The sequence below is a fragment of the Podarcis pityusensis genome (genome assembly GCF_964106645.2).
Source record: "Podarcis pityusensis genome assembly, chromosome: 10".
In the NCBI taxonomy this organism is placed as follows: Eukaryota; Metazoa; Chordata; class Lepidosauria; order Squamata; family Lacertidae; genus Podarcis; species Podarcis pityusensis.
In genome coordinates this window covers 14,432,086-14,438,085 of record NC_138035.1, presented here as the reverse complement: position 1 = coordinate 14,438,085, position 6,000 = coordinate 14,432,086, and the positions used below count along the sequence as shown (strand labels likewise).

General features: G+C 51.7%; 1 protein-coding gene across 1 annotated transcript in view; it reads left to right on the top strand.

Moving 5' to 3' along the window:
* The first annotated feature begins 3,948 nt into the window (after positions 1 to 3,948).
* SOX5 (SRY-box transcription factor 5) overlaps positions 3,949 to 6,000 on the top strand; it is a 764,489-nt gene continuing 762,437 nt past the window's right edge. Inside the window, exon 1 of the mRNA XM_081022783.1 lies at positions 3,949 to 4,215. The gene's annotated coding sequence lies outside the window, so the exon portion shown is untranslated. The remainder of the gene's footprint in view (positions 4,216 to 6,000) is intronic.

The window sequence follows — 6,000 nt, the reverse complement described above, 5'->3', positions numbered from 1 at the left end:
GGTGATGGATAGCTGCTAACCATGATGGGTCCAGCATCAGAGGCTGTGTGTCCCTGAATATCAGTTGTCATGGATCTTTAGCAGGAGACGGATGTGTGATCACATTTTCGGGCTGTGGTCTTCCTAGAGACATCTAGATGGCCACTATGAAAATGTAATGCTCTGGATCAGGATCAGGGCCGGATTTAGGTTTGATGAGGCCCGAAGGTACTGGTGGCGCTGTGGGTTAAACCACAGAGCCTAGGACTTGGCGATCAGGAGGTCAGCGGTTCGAATCCCCACGACGGGGTGAGCTCCCGTTGCTCGGTCCCAGCTCCTGCCAACCTAGCAGTTTGAAAGCATGTCAAAGTGCAAGTAGATAAATGGGTACCGCTCCGGTGGCAAGGCAAACGGCGTTTCCGTGTGCTGCTCTGGTTTGCCAGAAGCGGCTTAGTCATGCTGGCCACATGACCCGGAAGCTGTACGCCGGCTCCCTCCGCCAATAAAGCGAGATGAGCGCCGCAACCCCAGAGTCGGCCACGGGTCAGGAGTCCCCTTTTTACCCATCATCCCTAGCTAACAGTACCAATGGTCAGGGATGATGGGAACTGTAGTCCAAAATCGTTGGGCGACCCAAGTCTAGATAGACCATTGGCCTGATCTGGCAGGGCGCTTTATATGTTCTTATGAAACAGGACTCCTCCACTACCCGATTTCCTCAACAACAATGCTTTTACAGTGCCACACAATACTTTACCTCGCTCCACATATATGCTCATGGGGCCGGAACTGGCAGTGACCGGCCAGGAGCAAGACCTTGGGGTTTTGGTAGATATCTCGAGGAATATGTTGACCCAGGGTGCGGCAGCTGTGAAAAAGTCAAATTCCATGCTAGGGTCCCTTCTAGACTACCAGTTTACAGAGCAGGCATCCAGATTTGTTTGCACAAAGCTTTAGGGGAGCTTAGGTGATATAGATCTAAGCAGAGCATGAGATTCTTAATCTCAGGGTTGTGGGTTCAAGCCCCTCATTGGGCAAAAGACTCCTGCATTGCAGGGGGTTGAACTAGATGAACCTCGTGACTAATAATAATAATAATAATTTATACCCCGCCTATCTGGCTGGGTTTCCCCAGCCACTCTGGGCGGCTCCCAACAGAATATTAAAAACACGATAAAATTCTTTGATTCTAAGCAGTCATGTTGATTGCTTTGTGCAGAGGTTATACTACACTGTCTCATTTTCACACACACTTTCCAGTGCATTCCCCCCTTTCCCCCCCCCAAAACCTCATATACATTTATACCTGAAGGAGCGTCTCCACCCCCATCGTTCAGCCCAGACACTGAGATCCAGCACCGAGGGCCTTCTGGCGGTTCTCTCATTGCAAGAAGTGAGGTTACAGGGAACCAGGCAGAGGGCCTTCTCGGTAGTGGCACCCGCCCTGTGGAACGCCCTCCCTTCAGATGTGAAGGAAATAAGCAGCTATCTTCTTTTTAAAAGACATCTGAAGGCAGCCCTGTTCAGGGAAGTTTTTAATATTTAATGCTGGATTGTTTTTAACACTTGATTGGAAGCCACCCAGAGTGGCTGGGGAAACTCAGCCAGATGGGCGGGGTATAAATAATAAATTATTATTATTATTATTTCAGAATATTCCCTTCTCTCCACAAACCACCCAGAGAAGCGAATAAATACCCTTCTCTTTGCAAACCTGCCTTTCTCAAAGAGTCCCACTGATCCATCATCAGGAATGGACCCCAAGGGTCATCTGGTCCAACCCCTTCCAATGCAGAAATCCTGCCCCCAGCCAGGTGGGCTGGAACTACGAGATGCACTAACCCATTATTAATACTAATGCACACACACATATACAGAAGAATCAAGCACTGCAAAAAGTGACAGCGGCAACTGCCGGTTTGCATTTCAAGGCCAGCGCACTCTGATTAGTTCATTTCTGCTCTGTGAATTATCGAAGGTCTTTCTGTGGCTGATGATGCAACTTTCCTTCTTCCCAGGCTGGGCGAGGGGAGGAGCCTCTTGCAGGCCCCGCCCCTTCCTCTCCACCGTCAGCCTTGGGACAGCTAGAGGGATATGACAGGGCGTCGATTTCTTGGGAGCAGCCTGTGAAACGGATGTCTTTCCTCACCGCCCCCACCACGCAGCTTTCTCTCACTTTCTCTTTCTCCGACGCCCCCCTCCGCGCTTCGTTTTAAAGCAGCCGCGTCTTTGAACCGCCTCCTCCTCCTCGGAGATGTCGCTGATTCTCTCTCCGTCTTCGCTTTGCCTTTGCACCCACCCCGCAAAGGGTTAATCCAAGAATCCCTGAGCAACTTTTGCGATGCTTTGCGAGCACAGAATCTGTGCTCTTAAATCGCAGCTAGAAGTCATCGGACATTAAAGTGAAGGGAACCGAAAAGCAATCGTTTTTCTTTTCTTTTCTTTTCACAGATTTGACAGCTGCTTGCTCAGTGCAATCCCTACCAACCCCTTACTCGCGAGTAAGCCTCGCTGAAATGAGTGGAGGTTTGCTCCCAAGTAAGCGCGCAATCAGGGGAAATGATCCGATGGGGATAGCTCCCAGATCACCAGCTTACAAGGAGCCTTGCAGACGGACCGAGAGGCAAAATAGACAGGTCTCTGCCCCGAGGTGCTTACAATCTAACTTTCAGCGGCGGGGTGGGGTGGGGTGGAGGAAGAGAGCAACAGGCAACGAGTTGACGAAAACAGGCGCATCTCTACGTTCACCCGGACTTTACGCATGTTTACTCGGGAGTAAGCCCCGATGGACTCGCCGATATGCGTAGGATCCCAGCGTAGGTCCCGCGCCTTAGGAGTAAGTCCCTCTGAATTCAACAGCGCTTCTTTCTGAGCAGACGCGCTGCAGGTTGCGCTCTGAGGCTGCTGCGATCCCGTGCACACTTGCTCCGGAGTAAGCCCCGCTGTTCCCAGCGGCACTTGCTCCTGAACAGACAAGTTTAGGATCCTGCTGCACGGCGCGCGCGCGTGAACGTCATGCTGTCGACGAGTCTTTCAATCTACAAAAAAGGGGGGGGGCATGGATTTGTTTTTGCAGTAAAACGATGCAGGATGTTTTCTTACGAAATATATATATATTTGAAGATGGATAATTCCTGCGCACTTTGCAACGTGTCTCAGATTATCCACATGACAATATATATGAAATAATAAAGGAAAGCTGGAAATCTGAGAGCCGGGGGGTGTGTGTGTGTTCCTTCTGGGACCTCCTCCACGCTCACGGAAGGGGGGGAAGGAATAGAAAGAGGAATACCATTAACTCTCCCTTTTCCTTCCTCGGTCCTTTTTTGCATTGAAGAGGGGGAGGGGGGAATACCCTTTGAAGCAATCGCGCCCCCCTCTCCTCCCCCGCGTCCACGCCGCGCGCCGCTTCGCCCCGCGTCAATTACCAGCTCCGTTGTTTACAATCCGCCCCCGCAGCACGTTGGCAGGAAGGGCGGGGCGGAGGGCGGAGCGGGGGGGGGGGGAGAGAGAGCCCAGCTCCGCCCCCCAGCCCCAGCCCCGGCATCGGCCTGCCTTTAGCCCCAGCTGGGAGGTCTGGAGGGTGGAGGTGATCCTATTGGAAGTTGGGCGGAGGGGGGAAGAGCGAAAAAGATCAGAGGAAGACAGCAACCGGGTTTTTGTATGTGCAAAAAGGCGACTCATCTCTCTCCCCCCCCCCATTCGTCTTTAGGGGGCACCATCTCCAGTCCCGGCCACCCTCCCCCCAACAAAACATCACATCACGTGGAGGGGAGGCTGGAAGTAACTTCGAGCATCTATTGCGATATTATTATTATTTTTTGCAAGCGAACGCCCATGCGTGTCTGTGCATCTCCTCTACGCACTCATTCACACGCGCACGCAATTAACCTGCACGCTTCTCCGGGAGGGTTCCTCCTTTGCACGGGCGTCCCTCTCCCCCCCTGCCACTTCTTGGATCTCTTCCCCCACCCCACCCGCTTTTGTCATTTGCGCTCGCCTTGTGGTGTTGTTTGTCTCTCCAGCCGCCTCATGACCAGCTAAGGGATTTCACCTCGTCCTTGAGAAAAAGGGAAGCCAGCAGATCAAGGCACAGACAGAAAAAGAGAGAGAGAGAGAGAGAGACGGTATCTCTCTCCCTCCCTCCTTCCTTCCCTCCAGTATATCTCTCTGCCGCTCTTCGCCATCTCCGCGTCTGACGGCCGAATCTCCCCAGGCCCGAGAGAGGAAAACCGGGTAGGTTTTTGCAAAAAGACGGAGCCGCGGAGAACTTTCTCTGCGCGAGCGTGTGAAGGGTGGGTGGGATCTGCTGGGGAACCAGCCGTGCTGGTGGGATCTGCACTTTGGCAGGGATTCATCCCTCCACCCCGCAACACTTTCCCAGGATCGCTCTGGATCAAACGGAGCTCAGTTTTGTGTTTACAACTGGCTGCAAGGAGATGAGGGAGGCGGATGGAGAGCAAAGGGGTGGCGCGCAAGATTCGAGCCCCGTATCGCTCTGCGTTTTATTCTCTCTCTTTTGGGCGTGTGTGTAGATCTCAGTTGCTGCCCCTTTCTCCCCCACCCTGGCAGACACGCACCGGGATCATGCCCCCCCCCCTCTGGCCACGGTGCTGGAGAGAGAGAGAGAAAGGTATGCATGCGTGCACCAGCGAGGCCATGCGCGCCTCGCCAATGGGACCCTTGGCGAGGCGCTTTCAAAAACTTTGCAGCTCGGTTTGGCCCGCCTCCCCGGTCTCTCTGCAAACCCAGATCCTCGTGGGGGGACAGAGAAGGAAGCGTGGTTTTAGCGCCCAGCTCCTGCTCGGAGCTAAACCTTGCTGTCCTCCGCTGGAAGCAGAATACTGGGTTAGAGAGAGCGAGCGAGATGGTTTTCTTGGTCTGGTCCAGAAAGGCTCCTCCTCTTTATTGATCTCCCTGCAGCGTGGGGAGAGTTTGGGGTTGGGGTGTCTCTGTGTATGTTGCTAGAAAGCTGAGTGACTGTGTGAGAAGGGGAGAAAATCTCTCGCTCTCTCTCTTGAATCTTGGACTGGGTTCCTGGTCCCCCGGGATCCCTCAGACAGGAAGCATTAAATTATTTTAATTGCCTCGGCTTTGTTTGTGTACGCCTGTGTGGGGAGGGAGAATGGAAAAGCATCCCTTCAGATGGAGATGGTTTTTTGCTTGTTCCCCCCACTTCCCTGTGTATCCACCCCAGCTTATTAAGGGGAAAAAATGAGGAGCGGGGCTTATTATATTTTGGGGGGAAATTTCATTGTATCAATGCGTTTGTCTGCTTGCACTTTGCAGAGTATTATTGATCCACCATTCGGAGAGTAGTAGCCTCAGCAGTAGTAGAAAGGCATTGTTGACATACTTTCCAGATAGGAATGTTCTTCTTTCCAAGTTTTGCTATTTTTTCCATTTTTTAAAAAAATCATTCCTCCTTAAAACGCTTTGGCTCGCTGAGAAAGGACTCGGAGACACTGTCTTTTTGCAGCTGTTACTCTTGCTCTTTCCCTCTCCCCCCCCCCCCCATAAAAGGAAGGGAGAGAGAAAAGTCAGAAAGGAAAGAAAAAGTAATCCTAAATCAATGGATGCAATGAGTATTTAAACTCTCAGAGCTAAGCTTTGCATGGGGGACACACAACTGGCGTGAACTTTGCCTTTTGAGAGAGTGAAGCGCACTCACATCAGGGACTTTATTCTAACAAACGCGGCTGGGATCCTAGAATAACCGAGGTTGTTTTGTCAAGAACAACATGGACAGATTCCCCCCTAGGGATTTCTGTTCAACTCTGTGCTCTGGCCAAGGGCAGACCCAATAGCAATCTCTGGGATTTTCGGATAAGGAGACTGTGGGAATCTGCCGAAGACGGAGGGGCTGTTTTCTCCTCGTTGCTCATAAATAAGTGCCACATCCCAAGACGCTCCCAGGATTATTAATTTATTTATTTGCCTTTTGCTTCCTAATAACAAGCTTCTATCAGTCAACCGGGAGATTTGCAAGCATATAATGCTGCAATTCAATTTCAATTTCAA